Consider the following 15,097-nt stretch of genomic DNA (forward strand, 5'->3'; position numbering starts at 1 on the left):
AGATTGTAAAGAAATCGACGAACCTGATAAAGTTAAGACAATTTAGCCAAAAAATATTACTGATAAACTTTGAAGCCATTGATTCACTGGTTTCAGACCAACACCTGGTCATTCATCACAGGCTGCCGCCGTGTCACGCACATGTGACGGTGGAACTGCGATGGACGCCGATGTGCAACATTTCTATTCTTAAAGAGCGATGAGGGTTCGCCTTCCTGGTTAATCCATCCACAGGTCCTGAGTCTGCCCTCAGGGTCCCAGTCAGACATCCCCGAAACGACCCACCTGGGAGGTCCTGCTGACCCACCACAGCTGGATCTGTTTGATGTGGAGGAGGAGCCTCCTCACCTCAGAGGCCGAGCCCAGACGTCCTGCAGAGGAAGCTCATGCTTCTAACTTCGACCTTCTGCTTTTGGTGTCCACCCACAGCTCGTCACAGCTGACCAGTTCTTGTACCAGCTAAGAGAAATGACACTTTAACATCAGGCCGGCTGTGGCACCGTCGTGTACCTCTCATTGTTCAGATGCATATTTTAAAGCTTTTAGGGGCGCAGAGAGCCGACAGCAGCGTGGACACACCTGTTGGGGTGCAGACTGACACCACAGTCCAGATGTTTAATACAATCTGTGGAAACAGTAGGAATTACCCATCATGCCTGTGACGGGCTGAGCAGTCAGCCCGCGTGAGTTTACCGTCCTATCTTTTAGTTATAATCTTTTCTCAGTGTTTGATACCCATCAGTAGAAAAGCTGGTGGCTGATGCTGGTAACTGCCATCAGGTTTCCTCACATCAGCCTCATTTGTGAATATTAAAGATGTTTAATGCGCACTAATGACTGCAGCCTGCACTGCTGTTGTTTGCGCAGCCGAGCTGTGAGAGCTTTTGTTCTCTCTGAGTGTTTTTAACTCCGGTATTGTTGCCAAGAATAAATCTGACTTTGCTGTGATTGTTGATCAGAGAGAAGAAGCCATCATCAGGATCTCAGGCTCCGGGAGCTTAATCTGATTATCTGAGAGAAATAATTGAGTCTTAAGCATAATAACCATCAACTGCAGCACTAACGCACTAATAGCAATAATGCTGAAGTGATTATTAAGAACACAACCAGCAACAGATCTCATGAACAGCGAAAAAATGTTTTTTCAGTTTTCTCTGCTGAGAGTTTGTAGCCAATTAACTGACACGTTCATCCAAACGTCACTGGAACTGAAGAACTGATCGCCGAACACGCAAACGGACGTTTAAACGCTGCGTCTTTCTTCTCCTCCTGCAAGAATGCATCTCTGCAGTCTGGAGTCTTTACTCCTGTGTGTGTGCATGCATGTATGCAAGTGTGTACACATTTGAATTCACGCCAGTAAAGTCACCTACTCAGAAACCAACTGCACAACACACACACACACACACACACACACAGAGGGGCAGGTGTGAAGCTGGCCGGGTGGTGTTTGACTGTTAGATTTAACATGTCAGCTTCTCTCACGTCTCATTTCCTCGGCCGGCTGTATTTGTCTGTCGCTGATGCTTTAAAAGCTCCGGGCCAGGTGGAAGGGCCGAGCTGTCTGCCTGAGTCAACAACACACACACACACACACACACACACACACACACACACACACACACACACACACACACACACCTTTTAAACTAAAGCCAAAATTTGAGGTGTAATCAGACAAATTTAATTGAAGTCAGCGACCTCAATGAAGGAAAATAGTCGCGCTGAGAGTCGCGTTGTGTCATTAGCTCATCATTAATCATGCATCAGTGTGTAATCAGCATCTTACTGCTGTAACTCGCAGAGGTGGAGCTCATTTCTAAATCTTTATTCGGGGATGGAGCCAATGATCGTTTCCATTATGGATGACTCTCCTGGTTGTTTGATCAATGAATCCCTGATCGGTGTAGAGCAACACGTCACAGTCAGAGCTCGGCGTGACGCTGTGACGTTGTTTTTAAAATCAACCCCCCCCCAAAGAAAAAGAGAAATTGTGCGACCGTCCAATGACTGGACGTTTGTTTCCCCTCTCTGCTGATAAAAGCAGGCCATCTCCTTTTGTGTCCAAAATATTAATTTTGTGCAGCTTTCATATTAATACAAAAAAAAAATGCTCTGAGAGGGAGTGCAGCAGAAAAAAAATGAGCAGCAGAAGAAGCATAAATCCATCAGAGGAAATGTGTTTCCACCGCCGGAGACAAATGTGAAAAATGCTGCTTTTCCTCTTCATGTGTCATTTCTTTGGTTCCTCTTTCACACTTGCACCACACTCATTAATTTTTAATAATAAAGCATGCAAATCGTCTCCAAAGCAGCAGCAGCAGCACATGCCTGATAACAGTCTCTTTTTTAACACCACACACGAGATAAGCAAACAAGCGCTTATCTTTTTTTATTTCAGCGCGTTGCTATCACAGACATCGTCAACAAAGTAAAACTGAGTTCATGCAAACATTTGTGTCTGTTCTCCATGGCTGAAGCTGAATTCCTGAAGCAACATGTCCACACATGCGAGCCTGTTTCCAGCACCTCACTAAGATCTACTGCACGTCATGAAACAGCAGCCTGAGAATGGAAACCTGACCGATGCCGCTCCAAGAAACAGAAAATCTGAAGATCACCGGCAGAGAAGAAGGAGCCGAAACGAAGAAACGCTTTTACAATCAGGTTTTATTAAACTGAACTTTCATCGTTGGACAGCGGTGCTGGGGAAACATCCACCAGGTGGCGTCCCGCCCATGACTGGGTTGGGTTACAATCCCCTGTTTTCACTGATGTTTTCCAGCCTGAATGAGAAGCTTAAACTGATCCCCTGCGATCAGGGCGAGTGGACACAGACCACAAACTACGCTAAACTTCTCACGTTTCCCATGAAAGCGTTTCTGGTCTTCTAGTTTCTGAACACGTGGCGATTTAGCATGAGGCTAAAACCAGACCGAACACCTGCAGCGCAGGTTGGTGCTGGTTTAACGTCTGGAAGCTTCTGTTTGGACGAGCCGAACTGTAATCCCGACAGTAGGAGACTTTCACAGATTACATCTCAAACATTACACATAGTGGGTGTTAACCACAGGGTGCTGAGTTTATGAGTGTAGCATATATGAGTGTAGCCTGTATATAGTAAACATGTGTGGACTGTATAATGTCATATTCTGAATATTGATGTGTAAATACTGGAATATAAAATAAGGGGGTGGGAACAGAAAAAGTGTAAACTTCTGCTAAACATTGTGTATTTCATGAAAACTCGATGTTTTTAAGTTTTTCTTTTCTCGGGTTTTTTCACTTGTGTTGGAAATAAAATTATTCCATCCATCCTATGAAAGGATTGGACACTCCAGATGGGTCACCACTGAGGGAAAACAGGAGATGACCCACAAATATTCAATATCATATGAATTCTGAGTCCATGAGCATCTGTCCAGTTAATATTGAAGCATTAACCTTCGGCCTGTGTGGGCTAAAGGTCCGCATCTCCCACACTCTTCTTTCTTTATGGATTTAAAATCTGCTCAACATGAACACGCTGTGAAACTGTCCGGTATTTAAGTTGGTGTTTCCTGTTGACATCCAAGCCACCGAGGGCTTGTGTACGATTATCCTCCCAGCCTTTAAGACTTTTCATCAGTTTGGACCCAGAAAAACAGCAAATCTATCGTGTTTCAGACTTTATTTCACATCTAACATCTTCTGCTCTGTGAAACAAAAAGCAGCCCCAACCCCAGACGGGTCGACCTGATGGTTACAAAATGCTTGGCCCAGCAAATCAAACGGCACCACCCAGGCTCCGGTCCTATCGCTCTATCTGCTCGCTGCTGGAAGCATTTCAGTTAATCAGACTCCATCTCGGCGGTGAAAATCACGCAGCAGCGTGTGGCCGCTGTGTCGACACCGATTTCGAATCACAATTAGGTCCTCTCCCGGCACCGAGGGTTCTGGCACGGCGGAGGAATTCCTCCATGGTTGACCGGACAACTTGGAGCGCCATTTGGCTCCATGTCCAGAAGGCTAACCAGCCAAAACAGGGGGGCTAATAAAAGCGCCCACTGATAAGCAGTTAATGCTCCAGAACTAATTACTGAACTGCCACCCTGTTTTCTCTCCTCCCAAATCAGAAGTGTGACATGTGAGCACACACAGGGAGGAGGGGGGGGGGGGACTGGAATATCTGCTGCTGCCACGGCAACCGGGCAAACAGAAGGAAGTAACAAGGAGCTGATTCTGACCTCTGATGTTCATGAGGCACGTCGGCAACTGATCCAAACAAATATGAGCCACAGCAGCGCTCCACAGGTACGAGCGCCGAGGCGGCACTACAAGATCGACGTCCGCCCCCTGCTGAGCTCTAAAATGGATCCATATCAGCAACTACAGGCCCGAGCGCCGCGCCGAGCATCGCTCATTATGACCGGCTCTGCTTTCCGTCTCCCTCTGCAGCAGCCGATGTCAGATTTGCAAGAAGCTGCCACCGTGCATCCGCAGAGCCGCACGTGCACGTGACAAACAGGCTTCAGGGGACATTTTACTCACCTGTGGACGGCGCCGCTGCCACTCATTTACAAGTAAAGGTCTGAAAGATAAGGCTCATCGATTCCACGCTTTGCTCTGCATTTAGATCTCAGCTGTTTTCTGTAAATGTCTTTGAACTTAAACTGCAAATCGACCAAAAGCAAATAAGAAAAGCAGGAAATGAATGTGAGCTGTGGCAGGATCGTGGAGGGGGATGCAGGGCTTAAGTGAAGCGACTACAGTAACAGAAACAAGATCGTCACTGTGAATTTCCGCTGTAATCGAACTTAAAATTCACCCGTATGGTTTCCAGCCAAGTGTGACCTGACTACGATGTGAGGTAACACCTCCAAAGCCGAGGTGGTGGTTGTAGCGTGGGAGGAGGAGTGGCCGCCCCAAGTGAAGGACTTTAAGCATCTACAGCATCTCTGCTGTAGCAATGCGCCATGGCGAAGCGAGAGCAGAGTGCGAAGGCAGTCCTACGCTGATCTATGAGCACAAGCTTTGGGCAGCTCCTCCCCCTGAGGGGGGCGTCCTCCTTATTTAGGACGGTGGAGGATTCTTCCTGTTGCCGGGTCAACACGGCCCTCACTTCAAGCATGTGTGACATTAGTCAGCGAGCATCCGCACAGATGAGCTCGCCGTGGAAGGACAAACGAGTTCTCCTGCCACCATCGCCCCACTGCAGCTCCTCTCTGATGATATTAGTGGCATCAGGATCAATTAATCCTGCAAGCAGGAAATAAAATGCGCTGGGCCTGAAATGACTTCCAGCCTCTGAACTCCAGCAACTCCAGTGCTGATTATTTAAAGCTGACAGGTGTTGATTGGGGTGTTCTGGTGGTGTGGTGTGACTCCAAGCGAGCGTTCGGAAATATCCAAAAGTGTTAAGTCAACTCTAATGGCTGTAAACTTTTACAGTCACTGACACAGCACCGATTTCTCACTCTGCGACTGAAATTAACCACAATGATCTTCCGTCCGTGGGAAGAACAGCAGCTGAAGACGGAGGAAACTCCCCGTGAGCCCTGACAGACTGACGGGATCTGCATTGAACGCTGTAAGCCCGATGAAGCGCTTACGCCGGATGAAAGCTGCGACTGTTAATGATAAAGGAAGCAGCTAGAGACAAAGCAGCAGGCCTGTTGGGTTGCAGGCCGGTGTCTGAAACCAGCTTCGGCAGCACTCGCCCGCTTCGCACCCCTCAATCTGCTCGCCAACCAAAGCCCCGTTGTTATCTCAGGCTAAGAATAGCCCTCGCCGTCCCACGCCTCCTAAAGCCCGCGAGGCTCTTTAAACATCTCATGACCATTTTATTTTCGAGTTCTGACAAATGCGCATCGACAAGTGGTGTTCGAGTCGTGGCGAGAGCATGACTCACAGCGACAGAAGGGTAGTCAGCTGTGGGCACAGTAACACTCGGGATGCCTCATCCCCCTATTTTAGCCCACGAGAGCTCAGGAGGAGAGGAGGGAAAGCGCCTAAAGGATCTCAAGCTCATCTCCCGGCGTGATAAAGCGGGCTTATTCCACAGCACGTTTTCTTTACCTTCAACCCAAAGCTTCAAAAATAGAAAAAAATAACCCAATCTTCCCTTTCCTTCTCGTAACCCAAAAGTTTGAAAAGCAGGGAGCCAAAGATTAGACTCATCATCCTGTAAATGCACAAGGCTTTTCATAACACGAGAACTCGATCCTATTTTGGATGATATTGATTTCAGAGATGGGGACTCGCTCAGACAGAAGAAATGCTGCGAGAGAGGCGGGAAGAGGAGGAAGGGGAGTGTGACTGACTGTTTGGCTGAACCATTGCTGCTGTCAGATTTACAGAAACAAAGACAAAAAAATGAGCCTGCAAGGTTTATCTTTGCATAAACGCCCCGTGCACCGCCATGCCGGGCAGCTGCGACGCAGGAGGGGGTCGTAAAGCAGTCAGGAGCTCCTGCAGTGGACGACTTATAAATAAAAATAAGAGATGGCCCCACTCAGAGCTGTTATGAAGGAGAAGCTATCCAGAGAGGCTGAAGCAGGCTGTAAACATGTTTATTCCCCCTGTAAAGTCGGACGTTTTAACACGGGAGTCCACAGAGACTGGCTCGCTGCAGGAGAACATTAGTTTGCACACTGCCTTCATTTCTCTGCTCCAGAGGTTGCCCCTTGGTCTGAAGTTACTCAGCACATTACTGCTTATGTAAGCATGTAAGGGGGGGTAGAGCCCAAAACCCAAAGTGGAATTCCAGGGTTTCCTTTCCAAACCTCAAAGACGGGCCAGCAGGCTTTGTTTCAGTGGGCCAGCACACAGCAGGCCAAACACGAAGCCTGCACCACATCTATTAGGCTCATCATTGCAACGAGCAGCTCCGAGAGGTCATTCAAGCCCGAAGAGCGTCTCTAACAAAGGCTGGGGGGCATTTCAGAGGCGAGAGCAAACGCTCGCCCTTACAGGTCAGCGCAGAGACGCCTACTACAGGACAAGCAGAGAAAATGTGATGAGGAGCAGCCGGAGAGCAGGAAAAGGCATCTTTCCCCCGACGCAGACAGAGACGTCAAAACGTTTCTCACCTCGCCGTGCCGCTGCAGCTCTCCGACAAACCGATGACGGCTCAGAGTGCGCGTGGCGTCTCATCAGAAGAGGAGACCAGGTTATTTACTGCAGCTGCCGGCTGCACTGATCTGGTTTTTAGAGCTTTTCTCGCTCGGGGACAGTTGGGTGAACACGTTTGCCTTTTTTTCACATGTTCACATCTGACTGCGTTTGAAACAACTCAGCACCACAGGTCCACATCTGGACCTAACAAGCAGCAGGTCACTGGCAAAAATGGAGAAAAAAAGAAAGAAACCAGCATCTACGACCTCTTTTGAAGTTAAACCAAACCCGACAGCAGCAGAATCACTGATAACCCAACCCCAGCAACTGCCCTCCTACATGAGCAACACGGGCAGGCAGCCACACACACCCAAAGGAAAACTGCTGACATAAGCTTCATGCAGATAAACACGCCTGTGGAGCTCCTTGGAGCCAGGAGAAACAGTCTGGGGTGCAAATCCCAAACAACCAGAGCCCAGGACCAAAGCAACTACGTTACTCCCACAAAAACTGCATCGGGGTTTCACGGGCATCAGAGACACCCCGCCCTCCCTCAGCTCTCCTGGGGAGACACGGAGGCGTTCTCAGGCCAGAAACACAGGAACTCCACCCTTCGAAGGTGGAGAACCACGGCCAGCTTCTGCAACTATCTTCACAGATATGTCCACGTTTCTACACACTACTTCATCTTCATGTTTGAAAGAGGAAACAAATCAAGTATTAAACTGATGAAGTCATGACCCACAGCACAACCCTCTCGCTGTAGTGTTGCAGTGCTACAGAAATCCAACTGAAGCCTTTTCACAGAGGAAACGTTCAATATTCTGACTTTTCTTTGTCCAATACGATCGTGAGCAGGTGTTAAACTGCTAAACAAAACAAGACATTTAAAAATGTGACTGTGAGCTCGGTCAGCGTCTAACAGACACGTTTACAGGCTGAAAGTCTGCCGTCATCCACAGTCAGGCCCACCGCAGAACCCATCACCCACTCACATCAGGAAATGCATTTTGTTTACTAGCACGGCGACCTATCAGTGCATGCCTCATTTTTGTACATTGACTTCTGAAAAATTTATCTGATCATTGCCTAATAAAACGACTTTCATCCACAGTGTCCACAAAACGGCCTCACGTGGAAGGAAAGCAGCAAACGATGGGCACATACACACTTTCACAGCTGGACGTCAGAGTCAGCACACACACACACAGTGAACAAATTAACAGTCTGGTGTAGAAACACACACACTCATCGCCACCATGACGCTGATCAGCTCCGGCTCTCAGACGGAAACAAACATTGTTCTCAGTGTGAAGGATTAAAGTCGGCATGTGTACAAAACACACCAGCCCCATCAACATGACACACACACACACACACACACACACACACACACACACACACAGTGTGCTCAGCTGCAGCTCTGGCTGATTTGCGTCACTGAAGCCTCGACAGAATAGAAGAGAACAGAATCCATGGTGATGTACTGAGGAGGTATTGATCTACTTCCATTGGTGGTAATAGGAACACAGGTGGACCTCCAGGCCTGCTCCCGCTTCAGACAGAGAGTAATAGCACCCACGGGACCGCTCAAAACCCTCCAAATTACCCATTACTGAACAGCACAGCCCCTTAATTTATGTAGGGCCCGTGAAGCAGAGGGACCACATTACTCTGGACCAAAAAAAAAACCATGAAGAAAGCAAGCTGAGAGTGAAGAAGTTTAACAGATAACTGGAGCAGATCAGAGCTGAGGTCAGCCTGGATCAGCAGAGTGTCTGAAATAAACCCGCTGTGCACCGAGTGCAGAGCCCGCGCCGCTCGGGGTCCAGCAGCAGCGGACGCGTTCCTGCTCCGCTGGCGTGAAGCAGCCAATCACGTCCCGTGGTTAAAACCTCTGCACGCCTCACGCAATTCACGAAAACTGCAGCTACCGATCAGCTTGGACCAGAAGACCGTTCACCGGTGAGAAAATGACGTCATGGAAGCGCCACTTTTTAGATATAAAGCGAAAATATTCAGTTTTCAGGAGGACATTTCTGCTTTAAAAATGACCGAAATCAGGATTATTTCATAACGACGTGAATATTAACAGACTGATTGATGAGTCCAGCAACACCATCACTGAACCGGAGCAGTGTGTGAGCCCCCCTCACTCCCCCTCCCCCCGCCGTCCCCCGGTCAGAGGAGACGTCCCCGCGCCGCGGCAGACTGTCAAACGTCTCCATGGCGAAGAGGACGTGAGAGGAATGAAGAAGAGTCGGGCGAAAACACCCTGCGGTGCGCACCTTCCTCACCTCTCCCCCCGCTGCTCACCCCGCAGTCCCGAGGAGCTGCTGATGAGGTGGAGGTTTGCGTCCACGCCGCCCGGCACGTTTTCACGCGCCTGGTGCACTTCGGCCAACTTCCAGCCCAGCAGAGAGAGAGAGAGCCCGGGAAGGGTGCAGGGGAGCCGGCGGGTCAGCGAGCCGCTCAGCCTCCGTCCGAGTGTCCGAGGAACGCTGCCCCTGACTGCCGCGCTGTGTCCGCGTCAGGGGCAGAGTTCCACACATGACGCCTAAAATAAGCCCGACTGTGACCGAGAGGCGTTTTAGAAAGAGGCACCCCCCCAACCCCCGAATTAAAAAGCACCTGTTCGGTTCTGAAGCCCGAGCCGCGGACACGGAGGACAAGCAGGGCTCCGGGGCGTGCTGGAGCCGACGCGCTCCGAACGCACCGATATTCACACTTAAACACACCGGAAGCACCGGCGGGAAGCCGAGCCGCCGCGCGGTGACGCACAGAGCCGAGAACACACTGACCGTGAGCGCTGCTGTGGGTCCGGGTCCTCCCGACATTAATCCCGCTTCCCTCTCCGCTGCTGCCGCCGCGGTCACACCGGAGCTGGTGGCGGAGGAGGCGACGGGGAGCTCCGGTTACCTCCTTCCTGTTCACTCCGGAGTGCAGCGGACGAACCGGGCCGTGTGTCGATGTCAGATCTCCAAAGTTGCACACGAAGCAGAGGCGGATGTCCGTAAAGCTCCGAGTGGAACACCGCCGGAGCTGAGGGAGGCACGGCAGCTGGAAAAATCCGAGGAACCGAGAAGAGCTGAGAGCCACCGGAAAAGCACAAGACGGAAATCACGCCGCTGTGCGCGGAGCTCAGAAGCCGCAGAACACCAAACCCGGCGGTAGAACTTCTGCTGCCACCGCGGGTCTCCGAGTCTCCGCGTCCCGCACTCCCGACGTCCTCTTCACAAATGTCCGCTACCCAGCCTGAAGGATGAATTTCCACCCGGAGGAGGAGGAGTGAAGAGAGAGGGAGGGAGGGCAGTGTCTCGCATTCTCTGAATTACTCCACCCTCCAAGCTGCCCCCACCCTCCCCTCAGCGCCGCCACCTCTCCACCAGTGGCCTGCGCGCGGGGGCAGCACTTATTATTATTATTCTGTGTTTTATAATTAGTTCTTTAGTTTTCAAGCCAAATGTGTGTGTAACACAAATCTACCAGACAAATACACCAGATAGGAACTGGATTTCAAAATAAAATACAAAATATAAAAGTTTGTTTGCATTTCATTTTTCAAACAGTTATTAATCAGTAAAATTACAAATCAGTCAAAGGATGAAGTACAACATCCAAATAAGATTAAGATCTGCGACTCCAAATTCTAGTGAACTTAATTCAAACATCCAAAAGTTAAAAACGTGGAAACATATCAAATATAGGACAGAACAAGAAAAAATAGAAATGTACAACAAATAAAGCCACAGTCTGATGTGAGGTGTTCAGGAAGTTCGTTTCACACCGCAAAGATCTACAAGCTGATTCTGGTTCTCAGCGTGGGAGCGCAAACTGAGCCTGCGGAAATGTGCGAGCGCATCTGAAACGTAACTTGGTCTGCTCGTGCTTTTTAAACCAGTGAAAGGATTTTCAAGTCTGTCCTTTGAAACACAGCAAGGCGACACAGCTTTGTGAATGTGCGCGTTGCTGTGGTTGAACCTGCTGAACGCCAACACGTGAGCGAGTTTTCCTCCGTCTAAACGAAACTCAGACGCGCAACTATTCCAGGATTTCGGTCCTGATTTGGAGATTCTGGTTTTCAGGTGGACTTCAGTCTTTTGTTGCAGCGGATTTAGGCACTGATAAGTACACCTGTGTGTCATCAGCAAACATATAAACAGTATCTGAAATCTGAGCAGGAGCGAATCAGACGCTGAGGTTTGGTTTGTTCAGATTCATCACTGCAGTCCAGTTTCGCTCCAGCTGGTCTCCGGAGCAGATTTTGCTGATTTTACATTAGTTTTCATTAGTTCATTCATTTTAATTATTATCACACAGAGGTTGTTTGTCAGAGGCTAATATTAAAAAATGCATCTTCACCTTTCCTACTTCTCACTTTCTGCCTACAATCATCACTGTTCTTCCACGCACTCTTCTTTCTTTCAGTCATCCTTCAAACTGTCGCCCTTTTGATGGCCTATCTCATAATTATTGAAACGCACCGTTATGCATCAGTTCCCACACACAGGCGTGTTGTGGGCCTCCCTTCTTGTTGTTTTGCGTTGAGAGATCTCGTTTTTCTTCGACATGAACGCTGGAGTCTCTGCGGGAGTCTCAGTCGTGTTGGTCTGTAAGAGCGACGCCACACGTCCACCACAATCCCAACATGACAATAACTGAAACGATTACGATGTTACATAAAGAACATGAAGGGCTTTCTGTTGGTGTTGCAGAAACGATCCTTACTCAGAAAAACCAAGAACAAATTATTAAAACATGTATGTAAAAATATCCTCCGTGATGTGGATGAAAAGGCCATAAGTCAATATTAGCAAGTAAACTACACACACTTGCATATATGAAGTTAAATGTAAATGATGTGGAGATGCTGTTTGCATCAAAATATACTAAAAGCGCCTAAAGTAAAAGTATATATTATTTAGAATCATGTGCATATTGTTGCCTTATAATTATTCATGAATTCATTAAGCTGTTCATCATTTCAATGTTGCAGCTGGAAATAAATACATGTATGATAAACTGTAGTTTTATTTACAGCACTGGATTTAAACTTTGAAACGTGCTGATTGATGAGTGACAGTTTTAAACTAACTGAGAGTCCTGCTCGATCTCTGGCTGGCTCCCTCCTGTTGCAGCGCAGCCTCAGGTGAGCTTCCACACTGTTCTCTGTCTTTATCTGTGAAGCGTTCACCCTCTAATCATGAGCAAATAATCAATTTGTTGACTCAACGCCTCCTCCGGTGAGCTGAGACGCTTATGACATTGATCCAGGATGTGAATAATCATCGTGCAGGGCTTGTCGATATCTGTGCACGCAGTTAAGTCTTAACAGCTCATAATGAACAAGATAATATCTGACATTTAACTTTGACCAAATCCTCTCATATTTTGAATTCAGCTTCTTTTATTTTTCTATTGTATGACAGATCCAGACAATACCCACCTGTCTGATGTTTGTTAACCATTTCTCGTCTCCATTTCCCAAATAAGTCAAACTCTGAGGCACCAAAGAGAGCTAAAAACGCTCCAAGTCCCACTCCAGGAAAATGATCTGATCAGAAATAAATCACACACTCCGCCAACACTTTGGGCGTAAACAAAGACAGAAAACTGAAGAGCAGGTGGGAGAACCCTGACCTCAGCTGACGTAAAGTGATGAGGTAGCTGGTGGCTAGCTGCAGAGCTATGGCCAGGCTAATAGAAAAGATCCAAAGTTTAAGACCACTTGAAAAATGGCAACTAAAAAAAATCATATTTTGCATGGTTGGATCTTAACAAGGTTCCGAGTAGAGCTTCAACATGCAACAAGAAGAAATGGGAGTGACACAAAACATCTTTTTGAGCATGCAGTTTATTGAAAACAACTGAAGCACATTAGCAGAGGGAAGCTGGAGGATGAGGAGTCAACTGTTCCCAGTAAAAGTTCATGTTGAGGGTCTCTGAAGGGCAGAGACAATCTCAGTCAGCCTGAGAGAGACTCTTTACTGAAGCGATGGGCACACTGGGAGCTCCTGGGCTGCACCCTGAGACTTTAACTCAACAATTTGCTGCACATGAGCAGAGCTGACAAAAAGATGCAGAGGCTGAGAATGATGGCTGAACAGTCAAAGAAGCTCATCCAATGTTTGAACCAGAGACAGAGTCGATATATTAGAACTTAACGAGAGATTTGTGTATAAGAAGAACCTGGTGAGAGTGAGGAGGAAGAACTCTCTTTTAACAGGAAGCAACATGCAGCAGATCCAGGCTCTGCTGGTCGGTCGGGGCGAAGAAATGAGAATAAAGCAGCCCTGTGATTTCAGAGCTTCTCTGCAGCATAAATATTATCTGTGCAGATGTTTTCAGAGAGGAAGCTGAGCTGCTTTTCAAAAAAAAACCCTTTAAACTGCGTCTGCGTGGGGCCGGAGGCTTTGTCTCCATGCCTGCATTGCTTGTGTTGGCTGTATGGACAGAGTGAAGGCACCTGCAGAGGTTTTATGCGTGTGCCTGCATTTCAGCACTGCGTGAAATGAGGCTGATTGGATATAAAAGCTCAGCTAAGTGTTTTATGAGATCATAAAATCATTTTTTATCCGTAGTAAAAGCCTCGTGTTTCTAGGAGAGGGTCTGAACTGTAACCTCGCACGATGGGACCGAGGCTTAAAAAACAGACTTTTGCTTGGAGACGTGTAAATGCTAACGCCTTAACGTCTTTAACCCATTGTTTGTCGCATGGCGTTGAGTGCTATCCCGCTAAAGGTGCCGTTAACGAAGCAGAGCTCTGATTGGAAGGTCACTCTCCAAAATCTGAGCCAGCGATGAGGAGAGAAGCGAACACAGCGCTGCTCAGGGAGCATAGGGTACGTAATGATGTGAGCGTGAAGCAGGGTGGTGATAAATGGACTGCGTGTATACTGTGCCTTTATCTCAAGAGCACTTCAGAGCACTCTCGATGTCTCGCATTGTTCTGACGGCACAAACGGCGTTTCATACATCACACGAGGCGCCGAGCGGCGGGAGTAGGCCGAGGCTCACAGCAGCTTCAGCTTGGCCAGTTTACTACTCGTTTCATGGAAACTAAGACGTTAACACATAAGAACTGAGGAGTAGTTTGTGTCATTCTGAGAATATTCGTTTATCCAGCTCTCCATTTTCTCCTTATCTGATTCTGATTCAGATTCAGACGTGTCAGGAGTCTTCGTAATCAAGTCATAAAATTACTGACGCATCAGCGGTTGATGCATCAGCGGTAGAGAGGACGGTCGTCATTTAAACATCTGCAGCTTCTGGATACGGAGTCTGTGAGGAAGGCGATGGCAGCCAGAGTCCTGCATGCACTGCAGCCCCAAACCTTTCTACACGTTACGCATGAAGCATTACATCTGAGGCCATAAAGTCAGACTTTAACCTGTCAGCTCGCATGTACAAAGTCCATGTGATGCAAAACAGAACAGAGCAGGTGATCGACTGGTCTGAGACTCTGAACCAAACAGACGGTGATTTTCCAAAAACCCTCCAGCGAGTGTTTGGTGTGGAAACGGCTCATTTGTGCCACTTTGGTCCTCAGTCTCAATCTTTCTGTCAGCTCCCACAGCTCGTAGACAGAAATGATGGTAGATACATACGTCCTGTCTCTCTTCAACACCACAGACCTGTAGAAGTGACTCCTATGTCTGTGACTCGGACCTGGAAAAACAGAAATGGATGGAAGAACGAACCGACTGCGCTGACATCGAGATCAAATCAATGGCTAATTCTTGATTTGATCTCGATGGCACTGCACCAGTTCTCCATCTCTTGAAGGAAATTCCACATTCACATCAGTCTGGAACGCAAATGTGTTTTCTCCTGTAAAGTTGAGGGAAAGTTTTCTCTCTGCAGTGTTTAAAAAGAAAGCTCTTTGATGGCGTACTGTGGTGTACTGATCTGAGCGCAAGAGTCTGTTGTTGTGCTGGTCTTCTGCACCTGCACAGATGTTATCTTTGTGTCGGTGTTAAGTGGCTGTCTGTCCTTTAGAAAA

The 15,097-nt window shown here is 48.0% G+C and overlaps 1 protein-coding gene across 1 annotated transcript in view; it reads right to left on the reverse strand.

The window, feature by feature from the left end:
* dag1 (dystroglycan 1) overlaps positions 1-10,349 on the reverse strand; it is a 55,676-nt gene extending 45,327 nt beyond the window's left edge. Inside the window, exon 1 of the mRNA XM_086293751.1 lies at positions 9,897-10,349. The gene's annotated coding sequence lies outside the window, so the exon portion shown is untranslated. The remainder of the gene's footprint in view (positions 1-9,896) is intronic.
* Positions 10,350-15,097: the final 4,748 nt, after the last annotated feature.

The sequence above is a fragment of the Aulonocara sp. 'chitande type north' Nkhata Bay genome, linkage group LG5 (assembly GCF_057382095.1).
Source record: "Aulonocara sp. 'chitande type north' Nkhata Bay isolate Kocher_YH1m ecotype deep benthic linkage group LG5, A_spYH_male_GT1.1, whole genome shotgun sequence".
In the NCBI taxonomy this organism is placed as follows: Eukaryota; Metazoa; Chordata; class Actinopteri; order Cichliformes; family Cichlidae; genus Aulonocara; species Aulonocara sp. 'chitande type north' Nkhata Bay.